The sequence below is a fragment of the Myotis yumanensis genome, unplaced genomic scaffold, assembly GCF_028538775.1.
Source record: "Myotis yumanensis isolate MYYU_CA2020_CCGP unplaced genomic scaffold, mMyoYum1.0.hap1 SCAF_9, whole genome shotgun sequence".
Lineage (NCBI taxonomy): Eukaryota > Metazoa > Chordata > Mammalia > Chiroptera > Vespertilionidae > Myotis > Myotis yumanensis.
Window position 1 is genome coordinate 31,817,877 of NW_027223760.1, and position 20,886 is coordinate 31,838,762.

Here is a 20,886-nt window from a genome sequence, read left to right on the forward strand (position 1 = left end):
GGCCGGCCCTGGGTGGCTGGGCATCCACCATCCGAGGCTTGCCTGCGCCTCAGGCCGGCCCTTGGTGGCTGGGGGGCTGAGGGGACTGGAGGCCTTGCCGCGTGCCTACTGCCCCGGCAGGGCTGAAGGGACTGGGTGCTGTCATAGTGTGGCTGTGGGCACTGGCATCTTTGAGGGTGGGGTAGTCAATTAGCATATTCCCTCCTTATTAGATAGGATTACCCCAGGACAGCAGTGGAAATTAAGGCTGGCCTGTATGTACATAGGGTCACGCTAGTTCTCAACCAGGTAAAGTAATATAGACTTCCCTTTATTATTCCCTGAATTTTCCCTTTTACACTTCAGAGTGTGCTCCCCACCAACTTTCTAAAAGAAAGAAAAAGAAAGAAAGAAGTTCTGGAATCTAATGAACAAACCCATGCTCAGAGCATTTGCCCTATTCAAGACTTCACAGACTCAAATCAATTGACTCTCAACATGTGTCTTTCCACAGTGGTGTCCTAATCATTTCAGACTGTTGTCACATAGTTTATCCTTAGCCACTGGGTAATTTTAGTAGCTCTTTTCTAGACTTCCAGGTCAATGATAACTTTTCTGGGACAGTAAATTCCTGTTGTGTTCCTAATACACATCCTGATGGGGTCCAGTGTCTTGTGAGTCCTTCAGTCCCAGGATATGTGATGCTGGTTCTCCCACCGATGATTTCCGAAAGGGATTGACTTGTATCGTGCATGGACACAGCCCTACCTAGGAAACTCACAGTTTGGCCAAGGTCTGCCTAACCACTCTCTAGTTGGCTATGTGACACCATGAAAGTAATAAATTAAGATGTTATACTAGATGCTCTCTGTATGAGTTTGTTATTGTTGTATAACAAATTACTCTAAAATGAAGTGACTTAAACAACAAATTATTTTTTTATCAAGTGCCTAAGGGTTGTCTGGAATTGACTAATCTGAGCTATGCTTGGCTGGGAAGCTGAGATGAGCTTCCTGGTGCACCTGCAGGTCAGCTGGGGAGGTGGCTCCTGTAGGTCAGGCTCAGCTGGGGCAGCTCTGCTCCACATGTCTCTCATCCTCCTGGGAACAGCAGGCAGGCAGGGCAGGCTCTCCTCACAGTAAAGGCAAAGATTCAAGAGAGCAAACTCAATAGCACAAGAGTATTTTGAGTGTCTGCTGTACCATATCTGCTAACATCCTATTGGCCAAACCAAGTTATATGGCCAAACCCAGGGTCAGGGCAGGAAGTTATGTGGCCAACCATGACACTGATGGAGCGGGAAGGTGTATTCTTCTGATGGAAAGACCAGAAGATGGTGCATATCTTTCAGTAATAAGCAACTCTACCTCACTCTCTAAGATCTCTTTCATCTTAGCCTTTCTTTTCTTGTGTGTGTGTGTGTGTGTGTGTGTGTGTGTGTGTGTCGCTTCTTGCTTTTGGCATGATAGCTACTCAATAGAGGTTCAAGGAATTGAACTGCTTACCTTTCTCTCTCTCCTGTGTGGTTCTATTGCTCTGTAAAGGTTCTCCTTCCACCTTTTCCTTTCCAATAGTCTCACTTTGCAGTTGATTTGACACTGACCTTGCAGACGGTCTCAAACATTTTTGAGGCATCGAACTGACTCAGAATGACAGTAGCTTCCCCAGAATTAGAAAAGGCCTCACTGAGCTTGAATTCTAGGAACTACTTCCCTGAGTACTTCTTGTACAGATTTTCAGAGTAGAGCCATTGGCATTTTAAAGTAATCTTAAAATTTCAGATGAAGAATTTAAAGGGCACTGTAATAACTGCTGGGTGGTGTGGTGCTGTGTGTGTGTGTGTGTGTGTGTGTGTGTGTGTGAGAGAGAGAGAGAGAGAGAGAGAGAGAGAGAGAGAGAGAATAAGAGAAAGAAAGAAAATTGGTTTCCTTGACAACAGGATGCCCAATCAACTTTTCCCCAACTTTAACTACTAGTAAGTTAGCATAATTTATCCTTTTCATTTCAGAAAACTTAAATCAAAGAGAATGATTTCAAATGAGGTTGTAGAGATAGAAATTACAGTAGTATCTCCACTCTTTGTTCCCAGCTCTGGTGAAAAGGAGAGAGAGAGAGGGAAAAAAAAGAAAGGTGATGGTATAATTTCTTCACACAAAGATATCACCTTTCTCTGTTTTAGAAAAAAACATGAGCCACAAAATACTGACTTCTTTTGAAACGTGTCCACTCCTGCAGTTAGAGGCAGCATGGTGGTGGGGTAAAGTCCTGTTTGAGCTCTATAATCTGGATGACACTCAATATGCTCACCTTTTAAAACAGAAGTGTTGCCTACTTTCAGTCAAGATGGCATCATAGGCAAATGCAGTACTTGAATCCTTCCACAATCAAATCAAAATCACAACTAAATTACAGAACAACCATCATTCATACTGCCTGAAATCTAGCTGAATGGAAGTCCTATGATTAGGGATTTAAAGAGGAAGAAACATCGAGACTGGTAGAAGGGCAGAGATGCAGAATGGGCTGGTCCCACACCCATGTGTGGCAAATAAAAATTGGGAAAGATATCTTGGCTGTGGAGGTCCTCCTGAGGACTAAGAGGTCCCAGCCTCACATCATACCCTCAAGCCCAAAGCCAGGAAGAGAAGTCCTCATAACTTTGGGCTGTAAAACCAGTGGGGATTGTGACTGAGAGACACAGAGGCTGCTGGAATCCCAGGCAGTTCCTCTTAAAGGGCCAGTGCATGGACTTACTCAAAACTCACTCCCTCTGAGCTTTAGTGCTACAGCAGCGGCTTGAAAGGAGCCATACGGGGAGCTGGGGATGACAGCTTCCTATCAAAGAGAAGTGCTGGCAAAGGCCATTGTTCTTTTGCTGATCTCTCCTCCACAGAGCTGGCAGGTGGGCACCATATCTGAGTCTCCATGAACCTGGTTCACACTGTTTGCCCTACCCTGATGATTCCCTGAGACCCAGCCCCACCCAAATTGCAGGCCTATGCAAGCCATTTCCAGTGGCTTTTTCATACAAATGACCTCTCTTGCTTCATGCTTCAGATGTTCCTAAAGTCTCTCAAACAAGCAGTATCTGGTCTCTGCGTGCTCTATACCACTTGCTAAGTGACCCCAGGCACGATATTACTGGAATCCAGCCTTCGTTCACAGTTTGGCCTCTCCTGGGCACCTCTAAGCCAACCACAAGTAGCAGCCATCTGAAGATCACTCTGTAGCCTGTGCCAGGTGGCCCAGGCAGGGCACAGGCAGTGGCTGACCTTGCACCTCCTGGGAGGCTCCAAAGCCAGTGCACCCAGGGTAGACCATGCTGGATTACAACCCTACCACTTCCATGAGCAACACATTCAAGGGGCGGACTCGGTGGGCACCAAAGTCCACTGAAAGTCCTGCTCCATTGGTTCAATTCCTGTACAGCAGCTTCTCCACCATAGTCTCAGCCAGTCCTCACAGCTGATCAGCCTGGAGGTCAATCCCTCCCAGTGACACCAAGAGTAATCAAGGCTCAACTACAATTGGACAGTGCAGACAGCCCACACAGGGGCACACCTGGAGCACCCAGCTTGGGTGACTATGGAGGCTGTGCTACTGGGCCCAACAGGACATCTATTACACAAGGCCACTCTACCAAGTTATGGAGAAATAGCAGCTCTACCTAATACACAGAAATGAGCATAGGGAAGCAGTGAAAATGCAGAGACAAAGAAACAGGTCCCAAATGAAAAAACAGGAGAAATCTCCAGAAAAAGAACTAAACAAAATGGAGACAAGTAATCTACCAGATGCAGAGTTCAAAACGATGGTTATAACGATGCTCAAAGAACTTAGTGGGAACTTCCTAAGCTGCTGCCCCAGCACTAGAGTTTCATATCTTGAAACATGAAAAAGGACATAGAAACCATAAAAAAAAAAAAAAGAACTAGTCATGTGGCTTAGTGGTTGAGCGTCAACCCATGAACCAGGAGATCAGGGCACAAGCCCAGGCTGTGGGCTCGATTCCCACTAGGGGGCAGGCGGGAGGCAGCCAATCAATGATTTTCTCTCATAAATGATGTTTCTGTTTTTCCCTCTTTGAAATCAATAGAAATATATTAAAAGAAAAGAACTAGTTAGAAATGAAGGCTACACTAAATGAAATGAAGAATAATTTATAGGGAATAAATATTAAAGTAGGTGAAACTGAGGATCAAATCAGCAATTTAGAGTACAAGGAAGCAAAACAACAACCACAACAACAAAAATATAAATCAGATAGCAAAAAAAAAAAAAAGAATTAAAAAAAATGAAGGTAGTTAAGGAGCCTCTGGGACAACTTCGAGTGTACCAACATTCACATCATGGGGGGTGCCAGAAGAAGAAGAAGGAGAGCAAGAAATTGAAAACCTATTTGAAAAAATTAAAATAATGACAGAAAACTTCCCTAACCTGGTGAATAAAGTAGACATACAAGTCCAAGAAGCACAGAGAGCCCCAAACAAGATGAACTCCAAGAGCCCCATATCTAGACACATCATAATTAAAATGCCAAAGATTAAAGACAAAGAGAGAATAGTAAAAGCAGCAAGAGAAAAGCAATCAGTTACCTACAAGGGAGGTCCCATAAGACTGTCAGTTTATTTCTCAACAGAAACTTTGCAGGCCAGAAGGGAGTGGCAAAAAATATTCAAAATGACCTACAACCAAGATTAACTCTACCCAGCAAAGCTATCAGTTAGAATTAAAGAACAGATAAAGCGCTTCCCAAACAAGAAAAATATAAAGGAGTTCATCACCACTAAACCAGTATTACATGAAATGTTAAAGAGTCTTCTTCAAGAAGGAAAAGAAAAAAAGATAAAAAATATGAACAATAAAATACCCAAAATACATATCTATCAACAGTTGAATCTAAAAAACAAAAAGAACAGAAACAGACTCATAGATACAGAGAACGTCTTGATTGTTGCCAGATGTGAGGGGGGTTGAGGAGAATGGGTAAAAAAGTTGAAGGGAGTAAGAAGTACAAATTTGTTGTTATAAAATAGTCATGGGAATATAGTGCAGCACAGGGAATCTATACTAATAATAGAGGAATATGCAAATTGTATGGGACACTGTCACAGTAATAGTAACGACCGAACAGCATGGGGTAACAAGGCCGGCAGGGGGAGGTTAGCAATGGACAACCAAACTGACTGAACAGCAGGCTGCATGGGGCACGGGGGTTAGTGAGGGACGACTGAATGACTGAATAGCAGGCTGCGTGGGGCAACCAGGTTGGCAGCGGGGGCAGTTGGGGGCAACCAGGCTGGCAGGGGGAGCAGTAACGGGTGACCAGGCCAGCAAGGAGGGGCAGTTAGGGGCGACCAGGCCAGCAGAGGGGGGCAGTTGGGGGTGACCAGGCCAGCAGGCAGAGGCGGTTAAGGGTGATCAGGCTGGCGGGGGGGGGGGGGGGGAGGGGAGAGGGAGGAGGAGGGCAGTTAGGGGTGATCAGGCAGGCAGGCAGGTGAGCAGTTAGGAGCCAACAGTCCCGGATTGTGAGAGGGATGTCCAAATTGGAGAGGGTGCAGGCTGAGCTGAGGGGACGCCCCCCTGCTGTGCACGAATTTCATGCACTGGGCCTCTAGTATATTCAATAATATTCTAATAACTATGTATGCTGCCAGATGGGTGTGTGATTTATCAAGATGATCACTTAGTAAGTTATGTAATGTCTAATCACTGGGTGTACACCTGAAACTAATATAATATTGTATGTCAACTTTAATTGAAAAATAAAAATGATTTAAAAAATAAAATAAAACAAAGGGTTGAACTAGTCTATATTTAAGGTCCTTTCTAGCCCTAAAAATTATTTTGTTACTGCTTCAATTTTAGCAAAATGGGTTCACTGATTGGGAATATCAAGGATGGATTTTGTGGAATGAAAGACCTGTCCTTTAAGAAATGATTTGGTTTAAATTATGTTAACTTTTCGACTGCTTCTATCATTAGAAAGTATTATCAATCCCAGATTGGTCTCTCTCACATTGATGTTTCTCTCTTTCTCTTTCTCTCTCCCTCCCTCCCTTCCACTCTCTAAAATCAATGGAAAAAATATACTCGGATGAGGATTAAAAACAAAACAAAACTGAAATAATTAACCGATACACCATTTGACAAGTGAAACCCCACACTGTTGCTTCCATACAGAGGTTCCCTGTGTTTTTAGATGACAGGACATAACAGGATATTGGGGGAAATGCAAACCTAAAAGCCAAATATGGTGATTATTTATGCTTATGATCTGGTTGTCATCATAGCAACTCAGTCAGAGTTTAGGTCCCAAAACTTGAAATCGGCTCCTTGCCCATTTTTCCTCTTACTCACTGCTATGGGGAAGATATTTCCAGAGAAAATTTCTGCCAAGAGGTGTTGAGAACATTAGTACTAGTATTTATTATCACCACCACTACCATCACATCTACCATTACTACCACCACCACTACCACCACCATCATCATAACCACCACAGCTATCACCACCATCATCACCACCACCCACCACTACCACAAACAAAATGTCGTTACCAAATGTCTAATTATGTAGCCTGCTTTGCCAGGCCATGTGCAATGAAACTATTTTTATTTGCACACGTTGTCTCTGACTGTTGTGAACTTGAATGTAAAGTGGGCGGACTGGCACAAACACCTATACTATTTTTACTTATAATACTTGATTAGAACCCTTGAATTACACAGTAGTACCCTTGGCAATATAATATGAAGAAAACAAGTCTTTATCGCCTTAGATAACCTTCAGTCAATTAATGATTACTGGTTATTTCCTTTAGTCGGAGAATGAGCCCTAAATTGGATTTATATTCCTTCTAAGCCCTAAAGAACCAATATCAATATAATCATCATACATTTGTGATTAAATATAAAGAGGAGAGAAATTATGTCCCCTTCAATTTGCAATTGACTTTGTAATGCAGTGGATGACAGCCTTTATTATGCTATTACTATTAATTACTTATAAATACTTACACAGCACCCTAAGTTCAGCTCATTAGTAACTTCTAAAGGCTCCAGTCAAAACCCCCTTTCTCCTTATCTCATCTATCTTTTAAGTAACAGCTCTAAAGCTATTCTTTTTTCTAGCTTCATCCCCATTTCTTCTCACCCCCACATCACTTTAGTCTTAATATCTAGTATAAACTTATCTCCCTTTCGTTAAATTTGACTTTCATGCTTCCTGGTGCCCATCACCTATGCCCCTCCATTAGATTAATAGCACCTGGTTCCTATATACCTTCATCAAGCCACACTTGTTAAATAACCTCATATACTCTCATGAGAACATTAAGTTGTAAGTAGGTAAACATGCACAATGCACATAAAGTACAAATAACTATACAGGCAAAAGTAAAGCTGACTCCCACCTTGGACCCTTACACTCCTCAGAAACAACCTCTGTTCTCAATCTCTTAATACTCAAATGGATAATATATGATAGATGGCTTCCTTTACCTGGCTTACTTCATTCATGATATTTGGGAAATTGTCCTGTTTTAATATGTTCATTCTTGTTAAATGCTATTCTGTTTTTTAAGAATTCCACTGTATGGATGTATCCTAATTTGAAAAAGAAGTTCTCAATTGGTGAACACCTTTTGCTTTTATAAACAGTACTACAGTGAATATTCTTCTATAGACATCATTGTGTCAGTATGTCTGTAGAATAAGTTCCTAGAAATAAAATTATTAGGTTAAAGATTATCTACACTTTTATCTTGATAAATTTTACTAAATGGCTCTCTTTATGGGTTATATCAATTTACACTCCCATTAATAGGTGTATGATAGCACCTGGTTCTCGCTGGTCACAATTACATTTACCTTTTGATGGTAGTTTTAAATTTTTTACAATAAATTTTATTTTTATTGAATTTATTGGAGCGATATTGATTAACAAAATTAGAAAGGTTTCAGGTGTACAATTCTATAATACATCATCTGTATATTGTATTGTGTGTTCACCATGCCCCCCAAGTCAAGTCTCTTTCCATCCGCATTTATCCCTCCTGTACCCTCTCTTACCTTCCCCTACTCCACTACTTTCCCTCTGGTAATCACCATACTGTTGTCTGTCTATGAGGTTTTCATTTTATTTTTGCTTAATCCCTTCATCTTTTTCACCCACCCTGCCTACCCACTCTGACAGCTGTCAGTCTTTTCTCTGTATCTATGAGTCTGTTTCTATTTTGTTAGTTAATTTTGTTCATTAGATTCCACATATAAGTGAAATCATATGGTACTTGTCTTTCTCTGACTGGTTTATTTCACTTAGCATAACACACTACAGGTCCATCCATGCCGTTGGAAAAGGTAAGATTTCCTTCTTTCTTATGGCTGAGTAGTATTCCACTGTGTAAATGTACCACAGCTTTTTTATCCATTCATCTACTGATGGGCACTTAGGCTTCCAAATCTTGGGTATTGTAAATAACATAGGAATACATATATTGTTTTGAATTAGTGTTTCAGGTTTCTTTGGAAATATTCTCAAAGTGGAATCACTGGGTCATAGGCAGTTCCATTTTTAATTTTTTAAGGAAACTCCATACTGTTTTCCACAGTAGCTGCACCAATATGTGTCCCCACCAGCAGTGCACTTTCCTCATATCCTTGACAACACTCATTTGTTGATTTATTGATGGTAGCCATTCTGACAGGTGTGAGGTGATATCTTATTGTGATTTTAATTTGCATCTCTCTGATGATTAGTGATGTTGAACATTTTTTCATATATCTATTAGCCATCTATATATCTTCTTTGGAGAAGAGTCTATTTGGGTTCTTTGCCATTTTTTAATTGGATTATTTGGTGTGTTTTGGGGAGAGTTTTTTTTGGGGGGGGTGTTGAGTTGTATAAGTTCTTTATAAATTTTGGATATTAACCCCTTATTAGATGTATCATTGGGGAATATGTTCTTCCATCCAGTGGGTTGTATTTCATTTTGTTGATTGTTTCCTTTGCTGTGCAAAACCTTTTGAGTTTGATGTAGTCCTATTTGTTTATTTTTTCTTTTGCTTCCCTTGCCCGAGAAGATATGTCAGGAAAAAAATAGTGCTATGAGAAATGTCCGAGATTTTACTGCCTGTTTTCTTCTAGGATTTTTATGGTTTTGAGTCTTACATTTAAGTCTTTAATCTTGATGGCAGTTTTTAATTTGCATTTCTCTAATTATAAGCAAGTTTGAGCATCTTTTTATTTGTTTAAAATCCATTATATTTTGTTTTCTGAAGAATCCTTTGCTACTTTTCCATTGCGTTATTGATCTTTCCCTAATTTATTTGTAGCTCTTTATATATTAAAGAAAATCACCCTTTATATTTAATATATGTTGCAAATATTTTCTCCTTTTTATCTTCTGTCATTTACTTTGCTTATTTGTATTTTTTTGAATCAGAAAACATTTGTTTTTGTGTTGTTGAATTTAATCAGTTTTAATGGAGTCTACATTTTATATCTTTCTTAGAAAGGCTTCCTCCACCAAAGATTTTTCTCATATATTTTATTTCATTTTAAAAATGTAGGTATTTGATACATTGGGGATTTATTTGAGGGTAAAGGTGGGAATAGGGATCCAACCTTATTTTTTCCAGATGGTGGTGCTCCACCTGAAAATTCATCCTTTTCCAAGTGACTTGAAATATCACTTTTATCATTTATTGATTCCCATATGTATTTCTGACTTTTCTGCTCCATTCCTCTGTCTAATCACATGCCTCACTGGATGCCCTTCTTTGGATATCATGCAGGGAGCACCTTCTTGTACCCAGCAGCCGTAGAGTGTTCTAAGAACGTCTTTGCAAGTATCAGAATCTGAAGCAATTTATCTCCCAGGGAACCTGTGGTCTCTGCACTGAACAAATCAATTTAGCAAATAAATCATCTTTCAGCATAAAGGACCTGCCACTTAGATGCAAGGTCCATGCCCAAAGGAGGTAGAGGTGTTCCGTGTGCCTCCAACCTGGAGTTTTTAGCACTGTTTTTATTTAATTTGCTAACACGCATGAACAAATAGCACCTTGTCACCAGGCAGTGAGGAAGCTGAGAAGTTTGGGATACATATGGAAGAGTATATGGCATCAGCAATGAAAATGATAAGGTCGTTTCAATGGTTTTTTAAAGCTCAGATTCCACTGTGCCATCCATTAACAGTGTGTGCTCCAGAAGTGACTAAGGTGTAAAAATTTTTCATCAAGCGCCCTTCACCATCATCCTTATGTACTACGTAGATAAGGTTGAAGAAGTAGAGACGGTCTACTTTAATGCAGTCAGATGGCTTGGTTGCAACCTGTGGGAGATTTGCTGACCTATTTCCATAGATCAAGAACTCTGGGAATTAATGGGCTCTGAGGGACTCAGCCTGTTGCCTCCCAGTGTCACATGATTATTCTTTGACTTACAAGACACAAGACACCTGAACACACTGGACTTGAAAAATGTGGCCGAGGATGGGATGCTTTGTGTAAGAAAATAAAGTGTTCAGACCCACTTTGGACAGCTGACATGGGGAGGCTGCTCTTGCTTTTGAATTGGCCTGAATTCAATAGAGTTCTAGATGTGTAAAAACTGCAGGACTCTTAGGTGGAAATATAGCCCAGTGGCAGCAGAGCCTCACAGACACTGACGCACAGGAGTTGAACTTGAAGTTTCTGCTGGTGATCTGGAGTTTGTGCCTCAGAATGAGACTCATTTACTAAGTATCTGACCTAAAAATGCAACTCGGTTGAAGAGGAATTGATGAAAATAAAAACACACTATGGTCATTGAGAGAACACAGTATCCTTGAAACTATGGAATTCTGCATGGAAATCCTAAATTATCCTAACATTTCTATGAGGCCCGACTTGGAGCAATATTTGCATCCCCTACCTGAGTAAAAGTTGAGTCTTTCATAAAAGTGTTGAAAGCAAAACTTAGAATCACAGGTTCAACTAATATAAATATGAAACCAAAATTAATATGAGACCTGATGTTATAATTACTGAGAAGTAGTCAGTGAATTCAATATCTATATTCTCATGGGTCAAAAACAACAAAAAAAACAAACCACAATCACTAATACTTGGCCTGTAAAGGCACATGTTAAAATGAGTGTTTGTTAAACTATTATTGGATTTTGAAGGGCACATTATTTTATAAAAGCCAATACCCTGACATAATGAGCTGATTTTTTTAGTCCTTTAGGAATAGGAAAAAGGTTGTCAGCAGGAACACACGACAATTATCACCAATCCAGATGTGTAGCCCAATAGGTAGAATTATCAAAGGACCAATTGTGCTCAAATGAATAGGCAACTTAGACCAGAAGGGGACAGAGGGGTTCTATTAGAGTCCCGCTTTTCTTGAATGAACCTTTAATATATGCTTCACCTTGCCTGGCCCTATCAAGATCTCTGGTTATATCAAGTGGTAGATTTCTGCAAAGCTTCCATTCTTACTTACAGTTAAGACCACCTTTCTTCCTAGTCATCATGCAAAGACCCTTCTGAAGTGTACCCATTTCCCTCTGCACGTCTGACCTCTTCTTTCTCCTTTATTTCACACCACTTCCTTTCCCCCACCTTCATTCTATGACAACCTGCTGGTGATGGTTGCTGCCTATTTTAATGCCTACTCATGGCCAAGTCTTTGTGACTCACACTCCTAAAGATCAAGAGTCTACATTAATTCCTTTTGTTTGGGCAGAAAAACACCAAACAGAGCATGCCAACTTTCAATAGAAACCTGGGGCTCAAGTTCCAGTTCCAATTCTCTATCTGCCACTTGTTAGCTTAATGGATCTAAGCCCACCACTCCTCCCCTAGAAGCCCAAGTTCTCTCAGATGGAAAATGAGGGGATTTGGACTAGATCCTCGACTTGACACTTTGTTTAATTATAAGCCTCAGTAAATAATCTATCACACACACACACACACATCTGAAATACAAGTTTAATAAATAATACCTTATTTACTATATAAGATGCACTTTGACCTATTCTATTCTATTCTTTCATAAAAAACAAAACCAATACAAGCTGGCCACACCCCCATTAAATTGGTTTCCTTACCACTAGTGAGTCAAAAGGAGCAACCTGAAAAGCAAAGGCCAGATGATATCTGAAGTCCTTTCCAGTTCCAAACAAGATGACCACAGATTGATGACTCAACCCCAGCAGTCCACACGAGAACATTTTTATGAGCCCCATTTTTGCCCCATTGTGGTTTAAGACTCTGAGAACCTTCTGACAAATTCAGAAAAAGCCCACTGTTGGCAGCTAAAGTCAAACCTAAGCCGAAGCACTGTCCCTCCGGAGGCGGCTCGGGCACCTGACTGCGGACCCAGGCCCAGCACCAGCTGCCCCAAAGCAACTCCCTTCTTCTCCTTTAATATCACAGGTTTAAGCACGATTAAAATAATTTCCCACCCTTAACCCAGAAAGCTTATAAAAATATATTTGTCGACAATTTTAAAATATCTAAGTAATTCACGTGCATATCCTATTTCAGCTAGGTATGGCCAGTGGGTTGCTTATTCCCAGGGGATGAAGCAGCAGAAGGAAATGACCTAGAACCTGGAATTGGCCCCATTCACTGGGGTGGGCGAGGTATAGGAAACTGACAGGGTTGTGGGTGCTGACAGAGCAGGTTCCAGCTGCTGAGCAAAGCACAGCATTGACAGGGTAGGAAATAGACCCTCCCCAGTCTAGTAAACACTGGCCATCTTGGACCGTCCAGGAGAAAGCTGCCCACAGAGGTGCCAGCTGGGCAATAGTCAGGCATTCAGTAAAGCAGGGATCAAGAAGGCCTGCCAGTGGACATTAGGTCCCACTACAAGGTGTTCTGGGCCCTGAGAAGCAAGTCTGGCAGCAGCATAAGCAGAGCCTCAGGAAGATGGGCCCAGGAGATAATCCACTGCCACTCAGTCCTAAGCCTGAGAGCATGATGTGAAGCACAAGGCTCAGAGAACAGACCCAACTCCTGCACTCAGCTGGGGACTAAAAGTCCATCCTGGCTGGAACAGATTGCAGCTGAGGATGCTGCGGGAACAGGCTGGGACTGCAGGTGGAGGTTGAGCACCCAGCTGGGAAGAGTGGACAGCCATGGAGGCTGGGAAGTCAGTCACAGATTTTCAGTCCTGCATTCCTTGATGGGTGTATTTTCCAAAACCCACCAGCATATCAGGCTCAAGGTGAAAGGGAGCTCATTCTCCATCAGTGATGATCAAATGTGGCAACAATAACTTTGTTCCCCTCCAATGACAGCCCGTGCAGATGTTCCCAAACAACAGACCATCTCAAATTAAAATCGCATAAAAGCTCTATTTCTAGCTAATATTTTCAAATAATAAATTCCATATTTAATTGAATTGTACCTGCAACAAACCCAAGTTGTTCGACCAAATGCAAAATAGTTATGCAACATAGTCCTGAATCACTGTGGCTCTTGCCAAGGCATGCTCCCATCTGGACGCAGGTCCAGCTAACACGTGGCATTATGTACATCTCTTCTGTCAAGAACCCTTTTGCACAATCTCAAAAACTGTACACATTTAGCCAATTCTTATGGCTCTTAACCCTAATTCATTGAGGATGCAAAGGAAATCCCCCCTTTTTTTTAATCCAAAAAGCAAAATGACAAGCCATCTTTGATTTCACAATTAAAAAAAAAATCACTACCAAATCCAAAGAAACAGCTAACTCACAAGTCACACGGAGCTTAAAGTTCTTCTTTGATCACTATTTTGTGAGCAGAGAAACTTCTTCCAAACAAGTTTTTGGAACTCTTGGACAATTAAAAGAACAGTTTTAAATCTTGTTACTTACATTGGGCAAAAGGCAAAGCTACCTAAATGCCTAAGCCAAGTTAACTCTAGATATATAGTGTAAATTTTCAAAAAAGTAGTCATCAACCATCACGCATACATTTGAAATTCTCCTAAATTTGGAATATCAAAGTTTAACTTTAAATGACCATATTCTCCATTATTCCTCAGGACACTCAAATGTTTTAGAGTTTGGGTTGTTTCCTATACATTCCAATTATTCTTGGTCAGTCTTATGTGGAGCTCTTCTGTGGCTGTCCATATCAAGTCATTCCCAGCAAGGAGTTGGCAGGTTTTTGCTGCCTACATGCCTGAGGCAGATCATAAAAACTTAACTACTAAGAAAAGTTCCTTGATTGTTCATCCCATCTCAAGACCATGCTCCTATCAACTTCTCTACCATCTCATCCCCAAACTGCAAGAATTTTGCAACTTACTCTATGAAGTTTTCCACTCTGGGTAAAGCTCTCAGTTTATTGACCTCTTTTTAAAGGCCTGACTCCCGGACGTGTTCTCCTGGCACCTCCACATTAACCACTAAGGAGACACTGTTAGCACATCAGGCTATTTTGCCTCTGCTAAAAGAGGAACTTCCTAACCTTTGCCCTGAGCCTATGGCTGGTGGGTGGCCTGTCACAGCATATTAGGTAGGCGTGGTGAGTGAGGTCTTTTGTGTTGCAACACCCACTAGCCCTGCTTGATATTACTCAGGCCACAGGCGAGATGGGCATCCAGGTATTGATCGAGGCCACTGCCTTCTTCATCAGGACCCACCCTGGGGAAGGAAACTCCGGTCCTCCCCAGGTTACGCCCCTCGCCATCTCCACTGCTAATGCTGTGCCTGGTGCATACTGACCACCAGAGAGGAAACTGTTGAATGGACCTTCCACTTTCCTTTGGAGGTTGTCTGTTACTCTGCAAGTTCCTTCTCTGGTTCACTGCCATACCCAGCTTGTGCCTTATAATGGATACTGCCGTCGGGTCTTTCCAAGAGACTCCAGCCTAAAGACCCCTAACTGCTTCCCCAAAGTCTCAGGTTTCTCTGCTAGAGCTTGGTCCCCCAGACACCCCAGAGGCAAGTAGCCTCAGCCCTGTCCTCCTTGCCTGGAGGACCCGAATGGACACAGCACCCCAAGTTCCACCTTCCTTCATCCATACTTGTTCATGAGTAACAATTTCAGAACCTGAGAACCCAGGCTGATACCTACAAAGATTTTACCTGAGTAGGTAGAATGGGTCTTCGTGCTTCTACAATATGGCAAGTAGGAGGGACTGTACAACCCATGACTGGGGGATTGATGGGTCCCCTGCTTCCCATGGATCCAGGTGCTAAGGATGGCATGAAGGATGTTTGGCTGGAGGACGTGTTTTTAAATTATGGTAAAATATACACAACACACCCACAACAAGTACAAAATAACACAACAAATTTACCATCCTAAGCATTTTTAAGTGTACAGTCAGTGGCATTAAGTACATTCACATTGTTGTCAACCATCCCCACCAACCATCTCCAGAACTCTTTTTATCTTGAAAAACAGAAACTCCGTAGCCATTAAACACTAACTCCCCATTCCCCCTGTCCCCTACTCCCTGGCAACCACCATTCTATTTTTTTCTCTCTGTGAATCTGACTGCATTACAATATTTGTCCTTGTGTGACTGACTTAGCTCATTTGGAGTAATGACCTCAGGATTCATCCATGTTGTAGCTTGTGTTGGAATTTCCTTCCTTTTAAGGCTGAATAATATTCTATTGTACATTTATGCCACATTTTATTTATCCATTCATCTCACCTTTTGGCTATTACAAAAAATACTGCTATGAACACGGGTGTATAAATATTTCTTAGAGAGCTCACTTTCAATTCTTTCAGGTATATATCCAGAAGTAGAATTTCTGAATCATGTGGTAGTTGTATTTTTTTTTTTTTTTTGAGGAACTAACATACTATTTTCTGTAGAAACTGTACCATTTTACATTTGGAGAACATTTTATAGCAATGTTTTACTGCTCCCTTTGGCCATGGCTGAGTGGCCATTACTTCTTGCCTTGAAGCCTTAACAGTGAACTCCAGAAGAAATTTAAACTTCTTGTGCTCTGGAACCCAACTGATCAATGTGAACCACACATTTCTGATTGGAAGGCACAGCCCCAGTCCTCTTGCCCCAACTTCCTGTTGACTATCAGCCAATTAGCACATTCTTTACCAGACTAGCCCTGTTATCAACAAACACATGCACTGCGCCATAAATTCAGTTTGTTTTAATAATTCCCAACAGCCCCTACCCAGGGCCTCTTCTTCCCTTATCTCACTGTTTGCCAAACCCTTCACAATTTATGTGTTTGTTTTTCTATTCTGCTTTCAGCCCTCTCTGAGTTCCCTTTTCCCACCAGGTCGCTGTAGCCTTTTTGTCTCATATAAATTTAGTCTTCTCTGTCTAGGACTCGTTGACTTCTACTTTCTAATTCCCTGGGCCTACACTTCTTCTCTTCCCCCGGCACCAGCTTTTTAATCTCTGGGTTTCCTACCTCAAGTAATTTGTCAAGATCATGTCCTTGCAATTTGCAACTTATTCATTTTCTTTCTCTGTGTTTCTTTAGCACAGTCTTTCAGCTCTGTCATGGCATATGTCCCAGCTTTGTGGTCACTTGCTGGAGGAGAACTATTAAATTCCCTTTGTCCCCATAGTCTGTGCACTGAGTGTGCGTTCACTGAGAGAGGCTAACTAGCTCTATAGTTGCCCAAATGAAAGCGAGATGGCAGGTGGCATGTGTGCCCAGGCACATAAGTTAGGGAGAACGTTTAGAGGTTTGGGCTGAAATAGAAAAAGGGAGAGTAGAGGCTGAGGGTGTGTTAGGAAGGTGTGATGTTTGGGACACCAATAGAGAGGAACCTTGGCCGTGGCAGGAGAGGAGACAGGCCTAAGGAATGGTGCCAAGGAAGTGGGGTTTTGAAGGCAGTTGTGCAGGTGCACAGAGTAGAGAAGGGCAAGGTGAGGGGTGAAGGGGGAAGTGAAACAAACAAGCAAATGACCATTCTAATAGCCCAGGGGAATGATAACAGTCATTCGAACAATCAGCAATGTAAGGAAACAGACTTATAGACACAGAAAATAGATCGACAGTATTAGAGGGGAGGGGGTTGGGGGGCTGGGTAAAAAAGGTAAAGGGATTAAATAAACAAATAAAAACCTCATAGACACAGGCAATAGTATGGTGATTACCAGAGGGAAAGGGGGCGTGGGGAGGAGGTAGAAAAGAGTAAAGGAGCGATAAATGGTGATGGGAGGAGACTTGACTTGGGGTGGTGAACATGCAATACAATACACAGATGATGTATATAGAATTGTATACCCGAAACCTATATAACTTTATTAACCAATGTCACCCCAATAAATTTAATTTAAAATAAAATAGAAATAGAAACATAAGGGGAAGTAAAGGAAAATTTTATCTAGGAAATGTCCTGCAGCAGCAGTATTGGACAACTCATCAATTGATATAAGGAATCGGAGACGAGTCAGCATTAGTCAACGACGCTGGCTCTGAATTCTGGAGACAGAATGCTCATTCCTGCCGTAATGAGGAGGTTGAACATGGCAGAGGGAAAGACAGTTCCATCTTTGCCACAGTCAAATGCATGAGACATGGGGTCCAAGGTGGCTCAGGAACCAAGCACTCTAAGGATGGCCCAGCATGTTAGGCGGAGAGGAGAGGATATGAGGCCCAGGCTGTGCTGGGGACCTGGAACCCCCGGCCTCTCAGCCTTCAGCCGTCTAACGCGGTATTTCCCACGTTGCGTCCCTTGGACTATTTCCAATGACAATAATCATTACATGGAAAATAAAAGGGGGGTTTCCCTTGGTCAAATGCTGGAAACAGTGGGTTGATCAAAGGAACACAGGTCTCTTTATTGTAGGACTTCTTGAAACCTTTCATGTAATAACGTGCTTGGGAAACCTCCAAGTGAGAACTTTAGTGATTGACTACAGAACTTTTCTTGTTGTTTTCCAGAAGGTCTCTTGGGACTAGAATATATGGAGAACAGGCTTTGAGAGAAAACATGGATCTAACACATAGCAACATTTATTCCCAAAGAATCACGTTAAAAACAAAAAAGGCCATTGACAAGAATAGTTTACTTCACCATTGTGAATTATTAATGTTGCAACCAATAATTACTAATTTTCTCCACTTCCAGGTGTGTGTGTGTGTGTGTGTGTGTGTCACTGTGGAGCCCTGGGAACACACTGCAATGCTTTGCTTGTCTCTTTATTGCTTGTATTCCCATACCTTTCTCACATTCTGCTTCTTATCCCCAACAAACAACCACCCCAACTGTGCTTACTGTGTATATTTTGGGTACATGTTCTTTGCAAACTGTGTATCCTTATTTTGTGTGCATTATCTGTAGCTTATGCCAACAGTTAGCAATCTCATTTTATTGCTTAGTGTGTTCACTGAGCACTGTGTTTTCAAGATCCATCATGTCCCCCCCGCAAGTCTATTGCACCCCACTACTGCCTGTCCCTGCACAGTGTACCCCCACCAGTCTTACCCGTCCACTCTCCCAGAAGGTGACACACAGTGGCTTCCGGCAAACAATGTTGCAGTGGACAAACTTTTAAAGGCCCTTTATGGACCTGTGCACAAATTCTATGGGCTAGAGATCTTGCTTTTATGACCATAAGAGACATATATCTTTGTTCCCTGGGGCCACTTTCATAGTAACTGTCATTGATCCATAGCAGTTTTCTAGTTTTCTATATGGGTCTTGTCCCTTTAATACAGTATCTTGTGTGACCCTCCCAACAACCCTGCGAGTTTAGCTGCGCTGATCACATTACCCTCAATTTATAATTAAACATAAGGGACTTCAATTGGGAAATGATAGTTTAGTCAGAGGTGAGCGTAGGGCCGTGTGGGTTCTCCTTATTAACCCAAAGCCTTCCCTTCCGCTGTCCCTTATTATTGTTCCTTGGACACTCTCAGCACTCTGCCTTAGGACATCGGCCCTGACACTAGGTCACGTCATTATGTGTTGATTGTCCTGCTCTCCTGCTGGAATGCAAGCTCTGTGAGGACAGGGACTCTGTCTCTTCTTTGCTCTGCTTTCCCCAGCGGCCGGAAGTGACCTATAAAAGGTGCTCAGTAAATATTTGTTGAATGATGAAAAGAATCATTCAGGATAGATATGTCCCCAAGAAAACCTCCAACAGGAAGTCTTGTTGTTTTGCTGATTTCGGTAATTAATATTATTTCCCTGGGACATACGGAAAGGAATTGGGGAGGTCTGTCACCTAAAATCAAGGTTTTGGGTGGTGGGGTCTGTAATCTCTCCCCCTCAGTGCTCCATCAATTCAGCACTCAGCCCACAAAAGTACAGTTGATTTACTACCATGTCAGGCCATCTGGGGATCCACAGAATAAGGGAAGGATCTGCTCTGAAGAGCTGCCAGTTCGGCTCCACTCATTCGGGTCATGCCTCGGACTCTTACTGGGCTACTATTTCACGTCTGTTTCCTAGCCTGACTCAGGGGTTGGCCTAGGGTGCCAGAAAGAGCCCCAGGTTGGGAACCAGATCTGGCTTCTGGTCTCAACTCAGCTGTTCCCAGCCAAGGGACTAGAATCATCATCCTTACCGTTAAAACACACTTGAGCTCCTGCCTACCTCATAGGTCTGATGTGAGAAAGAAACTCTCGCTCAGTCAGCACAGCCTGTCCAAGGAGCAGGGGTTCTAATCCTGATTCCTCCCATCCCAGCTGGCACCTTGGAGCCTGTCCCTGACCAGCCGTGGGTGAGCTTCACTAGTCCCGCACATGGGGCCTCAGAAAGGCCGGGGAGGAGTTTCTTTGGCCCCTCCCGCCTCCTCCTGGCTAAGGGGCAGCTCTAGGGCAATGGCACGTGTTCTGGGGCCCACACGCCGTCACCTCACCTTGTTGGACCTGCTTTCCTATGAAATGAGGCGTTTGAGCTAGAGCTGTCATCTTGCAGCTTCCTTCTGTCTCTCAAATACCATGATCTGTGCTTTAATGTCTCTTTCCTCTGCCTCCTGTGTCTCCCCAACAGGGTCTAAAATTCTTTTGCCATTAAATTCTCCTTTCTTCACAGTTCCCCATCTGGGCTTGCTAACACCTGGGCCAGGACAGCGCCCTCCTCCCATGGCCTGGGGCTCCTCCCCTGGCTGCACTGTCGCTTCAGAACCGGTTCTAGCTTTCATCAAGCCCTTCAATTCATATTTTGAGTTCACATATTATTTGGGAAGAAGAGATTTTGCCATACACTGTCACACAAATATATGTCTTGCACGTATTCTATGCAATAGGCCCCCTTCTCCCCAAGGTCACACACACACACACACACACACACACACACACACACTTCCTTCCAGTGCCTGAGAATCTACATGCCTGGGCATAACTGTGTGGGCACAAATACGCAGGGACAGCCAATGACTATTTTAATGTTTCTTTGTCCCTGTGGTGCCATCTAACTATTTATTTAGTGGTGTGATGCTGTTTGCATCAACAACTTTGCCTTATAGGCCGTTCTTCATGTTTATGCTTCTTACTGTGAAAAAAATTGCTTGCCTAACATCTGTTCTGAATCCGCTTTTTCTTTATTTTGTTATTTATCTATTCCCTATTGAATTAAATTTGCACCAAGGACAGTAACTGGAATTGGAATCTTCGGTGTCCTCCAGGATTCCTGTATACTTCAATGCATCTCTTAATTACTCTTTTTTTGCTGTTATGAGATATACATATTTACCCACGTTCACGCAGGCAGATTGGCTTGTAGCTTACCTCTGCCTGCCCCCTCCGGGGAATACGTTTTATTAACTGAATAAATTAAGTGGGCACGTATATCCAATAGAGTAGAGAGGTTTTTCGCTATAGGTTTATTTCAGATCATTTCCCCCTCGCTGCCCAGTTCCCTCTTTGAGCCAAAGCTCTGTTCTGGAAAAGGCTTTAATGTAGCTTGATATCATCATAACTCACCAGGACTAGGAGGGCCACTGTGTTTTACAGATGACGACGCTCTTCCAGGC

The 20,886-nt window shown here is 42.3% G+C and overlaps 1 protein-coding gene across 1 annotated transcript in view; it reads left to right on the top strand.

The window, feature by feature from the left end:
* TBXAS1 (thromboxane A synthase 1) overlaps nt 1–20,886 on the top strand; it is a 153,568-nt gene that overhangs the window by 46,843 nt on the left and 85,839 nt on the right. The gene's annotated exons all lie outside the window — the stretch shown is intronic.